Raw genomic sequence first — 14,417 nt, 5'->3', positions numbered from 1 at the left:
AAACTGGCACTTAAACATCAAAATTCATCAGCTACAATCATAATGTCATTAATCACATGACCATATTCAGGATTCGTTGTGTCACCAGCTAGAATAGCCTTGATAATAACCTTAGCATCACCTTCAACTGAAACTTCAAAAATGGTTAATTCCTTTGCAAAAACAGAGCCCTCCTACATGCCAATGCTTCAACCACCGCTGAAGAAGATGGAAGCTAGATTCTTTCTGTCATGGCTCCAATAACACTCCCTGTATGATCACGCACAACAGCACCCAGCCCAGCAGTACATACCCTATTGAATGTGGCCCCCATCAAAGTTAACTTTGTATAGGGAATATATAGGAGGGATCCAACGAATAGCTCTTTCACTAGTTAGAGGTTGCTGAATTTTCCTACCTTGCACCTGCTGAAAGTCATGAAGGTAAGCCATTGCTCTCTTTCGAACCTGTAGTACCTCAATGGCATACTCACCCACTCGTGCTGAATTTCTTCTAGACTAGATAAACTTGAAAATCATGGCCATGAGATTAACATCCAACCTGTCCCTCATCTTCAAGAGCATTCTCCCACAGATCAGCAAACGAAAAAATACCTATACCTGAGTAATTTTGCTACCACCTCATTAGTCTCCCAAACGGGAATGAGGGAAGCACAACTCCATAGGACATGCACCATGACTTGCAGACTCGCAACTGGAACAAAGAATTGAGCTAATAGCATTTCTTCGCCAAAGATTATAAAGAGTAGGGAGAGCATTGTGTGTAGCTTGCCAAATCATGTGTTTTACTTTGTGGGGAACTTGTAAATTCCAAATGCTATTCCACATCAAGTGGTTTCGATCTGGACTTGAGCAAGAGGGTAGCAACTGTTTGTTAGCACCAGGAAGAAGTTTATAGGCATTGCAAGTTGAGAAGGTACCTTGAGGTATGGAGAGCCAAACTTGATTATTTGCAAAATCCTGGTAGCTCACTGAGATGCCAAGGATAATGCTTGCTTCATGTGTTTTACTTTGTGGGGAACTTGTAAATTCCAAATGCTATTCCACATCAAGTGGTTTCGATCTGGACTTGAGCAAGAGGGTAGCAACTGTTTGTTAGCACCAGGAAGAAGTTTATAGGCATTGCAAGTTGAGAAGGTACCTTGAGGTATGGAGAGCCAAACTTGATTATTTGCAAAATCCTGGTAGCTCACTGAGATGCCAAGGATAATGCTTGCTTCCTGGGGTATGAATTCTTGCTTTACCAAATCAACCTTCCAAGTGTGTGTCTCAGCATTTATTACCATTTCGAACACTAAAAAAAAACACACACACACACACACATATATATATATATATATATTACTATCTTCTAAACTGAATTATCTTTTTCTCAATCAACCTTCTCACTGTCACCCTCCATTTTCTTTCTCATGTTTATCTTTCTACTACAAAACCACATAATTAAGAATAACGAATTACATTTAAACTTGGCTCAACCTATCTTGCTCCTACCAGTGGCGGCGCCACATAGAGGTCAGGGTGGTCCCAGGACCACCCTGACCTGAAAAAAAAAAAAAATAGGAACACCCTCAAAAAAATTAGGAACATCCTCAAAATTTTTTTATGCCAATAAAATTAAAGAGAGATGCTATGTCTACAATATTTTTACAATATTTTCATAACAAATTACAGGTGGTTAGTTGTTATTAGTTCAAATTTGAACCTAGCACTAAGATTACTTTTTTATGACAACAATAATAACTATTAACAACCTACCACTTAGGATTTGTTGTAAAAACGTTGTGAAAATGTCATGGACATATCATTTCTCAAAATTAAATTTTGGTGGATTATTTGTTACATTTCGGCCGGTACCAGTTTTTAGAAGAAAAAAAGAAAAATCCCTAAACGGACAAACTCATCAACACAGCATGTCATTACCTGCATCGAATGCCTAAAAAACAAATCCAGCCATCGCAAAGGTCACCCCTACTTCTTCTTTTTCCTTTTCTTCTTCTTCTTATTGTACTATTTTTGGTTGTTGTTTTTTATTATTTAATTACATATTTATGTTTTAATATTATAAAACAATAATTGTTATGTAATAACTAAATGATCTGAGTGTCAAAAAAGAAAAACTAAACGATTTGTTTTATTTGAGGTTTACTTATTTGGATCAATAATTTTATGTTGTATAAGAAAATATAAATATAAATATATATTATTTTTAATTTTGTTTAGAAACCCCGAAATACCCTGAAATGGTACGTCGAAATAGATCAGTACCGAAATATTCCGTTTCACTAAACAAATCGAAACAGTGTCCAAAACAGTATTCATAACATTGCTTTCAAGCAAAAAGAAAAGGCTAAAAAAAAAAATTTGAACTAAAATCTAAAAAATAAAAAATTGTAATAGAGAATCTAAAGAAAAAAAAAATTGTAACAGAGCAAGCCCACCCAGGAACACCCTGAAAAATATTCCTGGAGTCGCCACTGGCTCCTACCCTAAAGAGGAGATGGAACTAGGAAGAAATACGAATACTCATGATTAGATCACACCTCACCTTGCTTCCATCATTACCCAACCCTCTTTTTTCATGAGAGATTTGTGTCTTGTATTAAAAAAAAATGGTAAAATACAAAAACTACCCATAAAATTTAGGCTAAGCCAAATAGTATCAAAACTTTTCAAAAGCATTTAATTTGCTTCCTAAGCACAAACATCACTTAATATTGTTTGATAATCCCCTCACTCTTCTTGTTGCTTTCTCCATCTTTGGCTACTATTTATTTATCAGTTGTTACTCAAATACTCTCTCATGTGTATAACTAGGGGATTTAAATTCTAGATGTTTCCATTGAAAACACCAAGAGATGTCAACCAATTGAGTTACAAGGCTCTTGCTCCATTATGTTTAAAATTTAATTATTTTTCTTTTTGGATTCTTTTCCATACATGTTTAGAGTAAAATAGACAATTTGCGTATACTAGAGTTTAGAAATATTATGTTCATTAGAAACAGAAATTAGGAAGACAACGAGTTCTTGTTAATCTAATTGTGTGTGTGTATATGTTTTGAATTTATCTAGACTGATTTATGAACATCATAGTTTGGCCCCCTCAACCCAAAATTCTTGGCCCCGCCACTAATTGGAAGAAAACAAAGGATTTAAAAAAACATGAAACTTCAAAAAGTGTCAAGTGTCGCTATTGCTTAGGGTGCAAATTGGATATTTTTCAAAAGTCTTGGTAACACTTGACATTAGCACAAATCTCAACGGTGGTTTTGTATTTTACAGAGAGAGAGAGAGAGAGAGAGAGAGAGAGAGAGAGATATGCTAGTTAAACAAATGTGAAAGGAAGTTTAATAAGATATGGTGAAATTGTATTAATGTTGCAGAATTTGGGAAAAACAGCTAACAATTGTATGCATCCCACAAAAGTTGGGCGTGGACGAAAGAGGGTACCTCTTCCATAGTTCTAAACATGATATTGAAGGAGAGTGCTGCAACAAGTTGTTGACTACTCACCTAATACTTGCTTAACAATTTACAAGACTATTCATGTATATTTTTTAAACAAATCACATGACTCATTAAAAAGTCATGTGAGTAAAATTATACATAAATGGCTTCTTCAATCATTTCGTCATATGTTAGAGCAAGATAGTTCCAAATCAGTTTAGAGCCAAAATTTTTCCTTTCAATATTTGTGTTGATTGTTAAAATAATGAGAGAAAGAGAGAGAGAGAAAGAAACCCACAATCAATTAAATTTTTATAAATTTTGAATATACAAAACTATATAAATAACCGTTAACATTTGTCACTCTAAAAATAACCATTAACATTTACCTAGAAAGAATCTCTTGATTGGACTAAAACATGTTATATGTGCTATATGTGATGTGGTGTATATACACACTTTTGCATTCCTTGTTCTTGAAATATCATTCTATTTCAAAAGAGAAAAAAGGATAATATGGAAAGAACTACATGTTGAAGAACCTGATGCTCAAGTTACAAAGAAGCTCAAACTATCCTTGGTTCAGCAATAGAAAATTGTTTCATTTATCTAGAACATGCTATGCACAGCTCATGATGCGCACCGTTTCATTAATCACTTAAGTGATGCGCACCGTTTTGATTGATATTTGGTGTTTCTTCTTTAAGCCTGAAATGGTGTCGTCTGAAGCAAGAATAAATGTTAGTTACTAATGGCACGAAGATTAGTTATAATTCCACAGTTAACTCCTTGAATCACGGCGCATAGTTTGGATCATAATCTATTCTGGTATTGGGAATGATGTGTACCTATAAATAGAGAGCCATAGTTCAGATGTAATTATGCTAGTGAAAACAGTTTTCTTCTTCAATAAAATCTTTTCTCTCTATCTCATTCTCTCTCTCTCTCTCTCTCTCTCTCTCTCTCTCTCTCTCTCTCTCTCTGTGTTCTTCTTCTTAATCTGTTTTCTCAAGAACTCTTTCTCTAGTTTTACTTGATTCTAAGACTAGCATTCATAAAGTTTCACTGTATTACAATTTCATCATGGTATTGAAGCCAATGGCAACTACAAGTTCAACCATGGCTTCGTCTTCAATGGGAACTACAGGTTCAACAATTGCTTCTTCTACATCATCATTGTCCTCTTCAAGTTCTTCAGTGAATGTACTTAATCAACCACTCCTCCTTCTCTCTAATATGGTCAACATGATGACCATAAAGCTGGACAATACAAACTACATAGTTTGGAGGCATCAAATTACTATGGTGCTAGAGACTTATTCACTGTTTGAGTTGATTGAAGAACCACAACTAATCCCTGATAAATATCTCAAAGATCTCTCAGGAGCATACACAGCTGTTGTGAATCCTAATTTCTTGGTTTGGAAGTCTAAAGAAAAGGCTTTATTGACCTTCTTGAGCTCTACCTTGTCTCTTTCAATTCTAGCACTTAGTGTGGGGTGCTCATCAGCATTAGAAGTCTGGAAGGTTTTGGAGAACAAATTCTCCTCCATTTCAAGGTCACACATTATGAACATTAAGGGTGAGCTTCGTAATATCAAGAAAGGTGTTGATATTGTAGATTTGTACCTGCAAAAGATTAAAGTGGTCAAAGACAAATTGCTAGTTGTAGGAGTAATTGTGGATGATAAGGAGCTACTTCACATTACTCTCAAGGGACTCCCCAAGGAGTACAATGCTTTTAAGTTAGCTATCAGGACCAAGAGTACTCATTTGAGTTTTGATGAGCTTTCAACCATGCTTAACGCAGAAGAAGATTCCTTGTGTGATGGATCTGAAGTCAAAGATACCATCTTTGCTATGGCAGCAATAGCTAGTCAAAAGCCTAATAACAATGGCTTGAATCAGTCTTACAATAGAGGAAGGGGCAGAGGTAACTCAAATAATAGAGGGGGCAAAGGTGGTAGAGGATCCAATGGTCAATCCTCTCAATTTCAATCTCAATTCCCTCATTTCAATCAATTTCAATTTCAACAAGCTTAATCTAATTCTAATGGTGCTAGGTTAGAAAGACCTATCTGTCAGATTTGTGGAAAGGTTGGTTACTTAGCACTAGATTGCTACCATAGGATGGATTATGCTTATCAGGGAATGCATCCTCCTACCAAGCTTGCAGCTATGGCCACTGCATCAAATGCTTACTTCACTCAAGATCAACCTTGGCTTGCTGATAGTGCTGCAACAGACCATGTTACATCCAAACTCAACCATCTTAGCTTTCCTAAGCCTTATCAAGGGCAAGATCATATTACTGTGGGCAATGGACAAACTCTTCCTATTACTCATTTAGGTAATGCTTCTATTTTCCTTCCTCACTCCACACTTCATCTAAATGATGTTCCCAGAGTACCTTCTATTGCATCTAATCTTGCCTCAGTACATAAAATCTGTCATGATAACCAATGTTGGTGTATTTTGATGAAAATATCATTTCCATTCAAGCCTTAGCCATGGGGAAAATTCTTTACCAAGGCAAGAGTGAAGATGGAGTTTACCCCATTTACCCTCAAAAGGCTTCTCAGCTCTCTTTGTCTTCTAAATCATGTAATAGTGTTACTACTAGTTCCGGTTTTAATAAAACTCTTTGGCATTTGAGACTTGGACATCCCTCTGACCAAGTTCTCAAACAGTTGTTTCCTAATGTCATAGTTGATTTCAATAAGTGTACTTCTGTTGATAATTCTTATACACATTGTTTGTATGGAAAAATGCACAACTTACCTTTTCTTAAATCTCAATTTACTGCATTTACTCCTTTTGAGCTTGTTCATTCAAATCTATGGGGTCCTGCACCTATGAACTCCATTAATGGCTTTAAATACTATGTTTTTTTCATTGATCATTTCACAAGGTTTACTTGGATTTATTTGCTCAAATCTAAATCAGAAGTTTTTTGCTAAATTTGTTCAATTCAAAGCCATGATTGAAAATCAATTCTATGCTCAGATTAAGACTTTTAGATCAGATGGTGGGGGTGAGGATACCTCTACTAAATTCAAGACTTATCTTTCCCAACAAGGCATTAAATTTCATGTCCATATACTTCTCAACAAAATGGTCTAGTGGAGAGGAAGCACAGACATCTTGTTGAGACCACCATAACACTTTTGTCATAGGCTTCAATGCCTTCCTCTTATTGGTCTTATGTAGTCCTCACTGCATTGACTTTGATCAATTTGCTACCCACTCATGTTCTTGATTTTGATTCTCCCCGAACTAGACTTTATTCTTCACCCCCTAACATCTCTCAACTTAAAGTATTTGGTTGTGCCTGTTATCCTAATCTCAGGTCTTACACTCCTCATAAACTTGCTCCTAGAACCACTGAATGTATCTTTCTAGGTTACCCTATGGGCACTAAAGGTAACCTATGTCTAGACTATGCCAGTAAATACTTATATACTTCCAAACATTTGGTCTTCAATGAAACTAGATTTCCCTTCACATACATCACTTCCACACAATCTTCCTCTCCTTCCTCTTCCTTATCCCTTGATCTCTCTTGGTTCTCCAATCTGTCTTGGGTCCTTATTCTACCTCTCAATCTTCTACCACACGTGTGTCTACTACCACCATTATTTCACAATCCCCTATTCCTTCTCTTGAGTCTCAACCTGTTATTTCTTCAGATCACTTACCTTCCTCAGCTCCTTTTGTTTTTGATATTCCATCTGATACTTTACCTTCATTGGTTTCATCTTTGTTTATCTCTTCATCTGCTCCTATACCTAATTTGCCCTCTTCTCATTCCTTATCTACCAATCATCATCCTATGCAAACCAGGTCCAAGAGTGGCATCTCTAAGCCTAACCCCAAGTTATGTTACAAGGCAGTTTTGGATTACACATTTACTAAACCTCCATCTTATAAAGTTGCTACTAAGTACCCTGAGTGGTGTAAGGCTATGGATGATGAGTTTTAAGCCTTGTAGAGACAGCAAACATGGTCTTTGGTTCCTACACCTCCCAATGTGAATCTAATTGGCTACAAATGGGTTTTTAAGTTAAAGTTGAATAGTAATGGCTCTATTTCAAGGTACAAGGCCAAATTGGTGGCTAAAGGCTTCCATCAATAAGCAGGCACTAATTATCATGAGACTTTTAGTCCTGTTATCAAGCCTGCCACTGTGAGACTTGTTATGGCCATTGCAGTCAGTTGCAATTGGAGTTTAAGGAAGCTTGATGTGTGTTAGGGGCAAAAAAATTTCCCTCTCGACAAATGAGATTTATGTTGGGTTGGGGGCCTAAACCAAAACTCAACGTTGGGCTTGATGCACGACCCATAGGCTATCGATGAAGATCCAAAGCATTCACTGTATTTTATGCCTTGGGCTTAGGTTGAGACTAACAAGAATGGCCCATAACCAATCCCTATAGTGGACACGTCAACATGGTTAAAAAACATACTGTAAGAAATAACCCAGCAGTAAAGTGTTTCTGCAAAAAATAGCCAGCGGTAAAGTGCTTCTGCAGTAAATCGGCTCAACAATAAAATGTCCCAGCAATAAAATGAGATAAAACAGAATAAACTTCCAACTATTTGCTATTTCACAGATTGAAGAAAATATCTATATTTTCAGACTCATCATTCGTTAGCTCTGGAGAAGAGTCTTCCAGTACAACAATATGAGAGAAAAATTCTATAGTAACAGTTACATTATAACCATCAATAGTAAATGAATAAGTAAATATCATGGGTTCCATTACAACAAATAATGAGGAAAACTTAGCGTGAGATAAAGGGAGAGAGAGAAATCCCAGCTAGCATAGCAAGATCATTATGGTGCCAAGACATGCTCGTGAATATAGTGAGTAATAAGGAAGATTTCAGGTAGTATGAGTAGTAAGAGAGAGTGTGTATAGTAAAACTGTTGGGGCTTTCTGCTGGGGGTAGATAAGTGTTTATGAGTAGAGTTATGAGGAGTGTTTGTGAGCTAAGAGTTGGGAAACTTAGTTTCTATACTTGAAACTAAGAACTCAGTCACTTTTTCAGAGCTTCGAGAAGGCTTAAATAGAGGGGTTAAGGAAGAGTTCTTTCTTCCTGGTGTATATCTTAGTGTGTTCCTCCCTTTAAAGCATTAATGGAGAGTTACCTTTATATTTTGGGTTTTAGGGGGTAATTAGCAAATAATCTCTGCTAAATCTTTCTCAATTTTCAGAAAATCCTTAGAAAATCGTTCCTAGGATTTTAGCTAAGAGTGGTAAGCTCAACTTTAGAAAGTTCTTGTTGTTTTGGGTAATAACATCTGGGATTCTGACTTAGCATTGAATGCTAATTGGCCTTGGCCGATGGGATTAAAGCATGCATTAGGCTAAAGATCTTGGTTATGCTGCTAGAATCAAAACTCCCTAGGGCAGATTGTATCACCCCAAGCCAAGTGTCAATCTTGGAGCCCTTGTTGGGAACTCTGCTGGGATCCTCTTGGTGCCCTCCAAACCACATTTCCCTAAGTTTCCCCATTTAAGGTTCATGTGCTTGGTCCATGAACCAAAGAATACATGTTTTTAGTATGAAAATGAATTGATTTCATGTTGTTTCAGGAGCTTTAATGGCCTGGTTATGGCTGCTCTTGGTTCTTGACCAGATGAGTTGAAGAAGAAAGAAGAGATAGTTGGTTGAAGCTTCCCAGCTTTCTATCACGTCACCTTCAGCTTTATGTCACATGAGAAATAATGGAATTTCAGCTTGTGAAGGAAGGGTTTTACCCCTGATGGACACATGTCCTCTCTTGATCTGATTGGACAAGTTGGGACTTGATGGGAATGGGCTTCAACTGTTTAGTTGTGCTGAAATTTGGCTAGTCAACTCATGTGATCTCCAGCTGCTGGAATTTGTGTGTGAGCTGGGCTAGCTTAGCTAGGCTTTGTAGTTAAGCTTCTTTGGTCTTGGTTATCCCTACAAAATGAATAGTTTTGTCATGGGTGATATAAATGGGCTTTTATAAATCTTGTAAGAGAGGTATTTCTTAAGGGATGAGTAATTACATTTCCTATGAGTGAGGGATTTAGTATATGCAAAACAAGTGTCAAAAATAATATTTGAGTTTTGTAAGTATGTGCCAAAATAGCTTTTGGGCTTTATAAAATAGGTGTCAAATTAATATTTAGGCTTTGTAAAATAAGTGTCAAATTAATATTTGGGTTTTGTAGGATTATGTAAAAATATTGTCATGTAGTAACGGGTTTTTAGAGGTGTCATATCGTAACAGGCTTTAGAGTGCTATATCATAACGGGCTTTAGAAATGCCATATCGTAACGAACCTTAGAGATGCCATATCGTAACAGGCTTTAGAGTGTCGTATCGTAACAGGCTTTAGAAATGCCATATCGTAACGGACTTTAGAGTGCCGTATCATAACGGGCCTTAGAGGGGGGTTTTGTTGGGCTTTTTGGATTTTCCCACAAGGTAAATGTTTTTGGGCTTTCTTGTGGAGATAACATAATTTTGTGGCCCAATTTTGGTAGTAATATGGTGATTATTTTTGTGAAGACCCAAGTTGCATAATATATGGGATATGATGGGTAATATTTGTGAGAGGGCCCAAGGCAATTTATGGGGCTTATATAAGGAATATTTATGGGAGCCCAATAACATGGAAAATATTTGGGTAATATATATGAGGAATATTTATGTGGGCTCAAAATAATTTATGAGCTTGTGTAGGTATTTTTGTGAGAGGGCTAATGAAATTAAGGCCCAAAAATTTGTACCTCAACAATGTGTCTAATGCCTTCCTACATGACATCCTTGAAGAAGATGTTTACATGCACCAGCCTCCAGGATATGTGGATTCTCTTCATCCCTCATATGTGTGCAAGCTCCACAAGTCTTTATATGGCCTTAAACAGGCTCCTAGAGCCTAGTTTGAGAGGTTCATTTTCCATCTTCTTCATTTGGGATTCATTGTTTCTCTACCTGACAGCTCTCTCTTCATTTTTCAGTATTCAAGCACCATCATCTACCTATTGTTATATGTTGATGATATCATTGTTATAGGCAATAATTCCTCTTAGATTGCTAATCTCATCACTACTCTTAGTCAGGTGTTTGAATTGAAGGACTTGGGCCCCTTGAACTATTTCTTGGGCATTCAGATTTCTCATACTAATCATGGCATCACTCTTACTCAATCTAAGTATGCCTCTGATATTTTACATAGGTTTAATATGGAGAATTCTAAACCCATGAAGACCCCTTGTTGTTCCTCTTCTCGTTTGGTGCCTCATTCTGATGTCCCTTTATTTGATCCATCTGTCTATAGGAGTTGGTTGGTGCCCTTCAATATCTAACTTTCACTAGACTTGATCTAGCCTTCAGTGTTCATCAGCTTTAATTTGTCAATTCATGAGCAAGCCTACATCTGATCATTTGGAGGCTGCTAAACGAGTCCTCAGATATCTCAGGGGTACATCGCATCATGGAATTTGCTTCTCACCTGGTCCCTTGACCCTTACTGCCTTTTCTGATGCAGATTGGGCAAGGGACCCTACTGACAGGCGCTCCACCACAGGTTTATTGGTGTTTCTTGGTCCTAATCCCATATCTTGGTCTGCTAAGAAGCAACAGACTGTCTCACGCTCCTCCACAGAAGCTGAGTATAGAGCTCTTGCTACTTCAACTGCTGAATTGTCTTGGCTGTGCATTCTCTTCAAAGAACTTAAAATCTTCCTTCCTTATGTTCTTGTAATCTGGTGTGGCAATGTCTTGACTCTTACTCTTTCTACCAATCTTGTTTTTCATTCCAGGTTTAAGCATTTGGAAGTTGATTACCATTATATTCATGAAAAGGTTCTTCGCAAGGATCTTCATGTTGGTTTTGTCTCTGGTAAATTGTTTCATTTATCTAGCATATGTTGTGCACAGCTCATTATGCGCACTGTTTCATTAATCACTTAAGTGATGCGCACCATTCTGGTTGATGTTCTGGTGTTTCTTCTTTAAGCCTTAGACAGTGTCGTCTGAAGCAAGAATAAATGTTAGTTACTAATGGCATGAAAATTATTTATAATTCCACAATTAACTCCTTGAATCACGGTGCATAGTTTTTATCGTAATCTATTCTGGTATTGGGAATGATGTGTACCTATAAGTAGAGAGTTATAGTTCAGATGTAATTATGCTAGTCAAAACAATTTTCTTCTTCAATAAAATCTTTTCTCCTTATCTCTCTCTCTCTCCTCTCTCTCTCTCTCTCTCTCTCTCTCTGTTCTTCTTCTTGATCTGCTTTCTCAAGAACTCTTTCTTTGGTTTTACTTGATTCTGCATTCATAAAGTTTCACTGTATTACAATTTCATCACTACAAACTAGTTCCATAAAATCTAATATGATGCGGGCGAAAGTCGCAAGAAGTAGAACACATCTACTTCAAGAAAATAACGACAAATCCACGAGGGTTTCTCGAATTCATAAGGAGAGATAGTCTAGAATCCACGAGGGTTTCTTGAATTCATAAGGAGAGATAGTCTAGAATCCACCCAAAATAAAGACAAATTTTTTTTATTAAACTGAATATGAATTGTTTGAAGAAAAAAAAATTACAGATTTAGAAACCTATTTGAAGGTTCCGTAAAATTAACATTTTGAAAATATATTCTAAAATAAATCCTAATTAATACCAAAGAGCATTCCCATCAAGTGTGCCAAATGTGCCAAATGCCAAATATTTGGCACATTTGACACACCAAACACAAAAACAAGCCCTCATTAGCCGTTCCAAATCTCAAAAAATTTGGAACATATCTACAGTACCATCTCAAATATGAGACAGTACGGACAACAATGCCAAACACTGTTTGGCTTATTTAATTCGTTTTTTCTCTCTCCTCCATCATTTGTCTCTCTTCGTCTGCAACCCATCTCTCTCTCTCTCTCTCTCTCTCTCTCTGGCATTCTCATCGTCGTCTTGCCACGCCGAGAGACAGAGACTAGGGATGGCAATTTTGCCCCGCCCCGCTTGACCCGCCCCTCCCCGCTTCGCCCCGTGCGGGTTTTCCCCGCCCCGCAAAGGTGGTGGGGCGGGGATGAGGCGAGATTTTAGACCCGTACCACGGGGCGGGGCGGGGATGGGTTTACACCTTTTAGCCCCACCCCGCCCCGCCCCGCCCCACCCCATCCCCGCCCCACCCCGCATTAATAAAGGTTAAAAGGTAATTTTTTATACCCTAAAACCCCACTATTTAAACAAAAATATCATCATCTTATTTTATTTAAGTGGAGATTCTTTTTGAAGAACTAGACAATTTTTATTTTGTTATGTATTAGGAGTTTGGATTATTTTATTGTGTCATACTATGAGATTTTTGTTGTGATATTATCTTGTTAAACATTTAGATAATATTATTTAGTATTTGCTAAAAATTAGTTTGATTTGATAAAAATTAGTTTGATTTGATAGGATCAATTTATTTATAATTTCAAGTATATTTTTATTATTGAAACATGTCATTTTATTTGAAAAAATGGTAATAGTTGTAGGGAAAATTAACAAGAAATAAAGTTTTACGGTGTAGGGCGGGGCTTCGCGGGTCTTCGCGGGGCCTTAAGGGGCGGGGATGGGGCAAGAAATTTTCCCCGTCATGCGGGGCGGGGCGGGGATGGGGCAAGAAAAATCCATACGGGGCGGGGGCGAAGATCCCATCCTTCGGCCCCGCCCCGCCCCATTGCCATCCCTAACAGAGACCGCCCAGGCTTAAGGATGGCAATGGGGTGGGGCGGGGCCGAAGGATGGGGTCTTCGTCCCCGCCCCGCATAGTTTTGTCTTGCCCCATCCCCGCCCCGCCCCGCCTCGCATGACGGGGAATACTTTCTCACCCCATCCCCGCCCCTTGGGCCCCCACAAAGCCCCGCCCCACCCCGTGAAACTCTACTTTTTGTTAATTTGCCCTACAACTAGTACAATTTTTTTAATGAAACCTATTTCATTAATAAAAATATACTTGAAATTATAACTAAATTTATCCCATCAAATCAAATCAATTTTTAGAAAAAATTGAATAATATATCCAAGTGTTTAACAAGACAATCATTAAAAATAAATAAATAAATAAAAATCTCATAGTATAACACATAAAAAAAATAAAGGCAGAGAATCATATTGGATAGAATAAAATATGCTAATATTAATATGTTTGTTTAAATAGTAGGGTTTTAGGGTATGAAAAATTTACAATTATAACCTTTAGTAACGCGGGCTAGGGCGGGGCGGGGTGGGTCTAAAAAGCCTAAACCCATCCTTGCCCCGCCCCATGGTGCGGGGCTAAAATCTTGCCCCATCCCCTCCCCACCGCCTTTGCGGGGCGGGGAAAACCCGTGCGGGGCGAAGCGGAGAAGGGCGGGTTAAGCGGGGCGAGGAAAAATTGACATCCCTACCCAGGCTCGCCACTAATCACTGACCCACTTTGCGACGAAGAGGAACTCCAGTGTGAAGGATACAGTGGCCGGAAGTGAAAACTTCCATCAGCGACGGCGACGGAGACGGTTGTCCTGATCTGATTGTCGCTCTTGAAATGTAACAAACACTGAAGGAGGAGAGAAAAAAAAAAGGGTTTGTGCCGATTCAATTTATGATTTTAGTGTAAATTGTAATTAATTTTATAATTGATTCGGTGGATTTGGGATGTGGGTTTGTTTGATTTGGTGGATGTGGGTTTGTACCGGTGGTGGATGTAGGTTTGTGCCGGTGGTGGTGTGGGTTTGTGCCGGTGATGGATGTGGGTTTGTTTGGTTTGGTCTCTCTGGTTGTGTTTTTTTTTTTTTTTTTTTTTTTTTTTTGAGGTGGCGTTGGTGGATGTGGGTTTGTGCCGTGGTGGATGTCCGGTGGTGGTGTGGGTTTGGTGCCGTGATGGATGTGGGTTTATGCTGGTGGTGGGTTTGGGATGTGGGTTTGTTTGGTTTGGTCTCTCTGGTTG

The sequence above is a fragment of the Quercus lobata genome, chromosome 2, assembly GCF_001633185.2.
Source record: "Quercus lobata isolate SW786 chromosome 2, ValleyOak3.0 Primary Assembly, whole genome shotgun sequence".
In the NCBI taxonomy this organism is placed as follows: domain Eukaryota; kingdom Viridiplantae; phylum Streptophyta; class Magnoliopsida; order Fagales; family Fagaceae; genus Quercus; species Quercus lobata.
Note: the sequence above shows the minus strand (reverse complement) of the source record.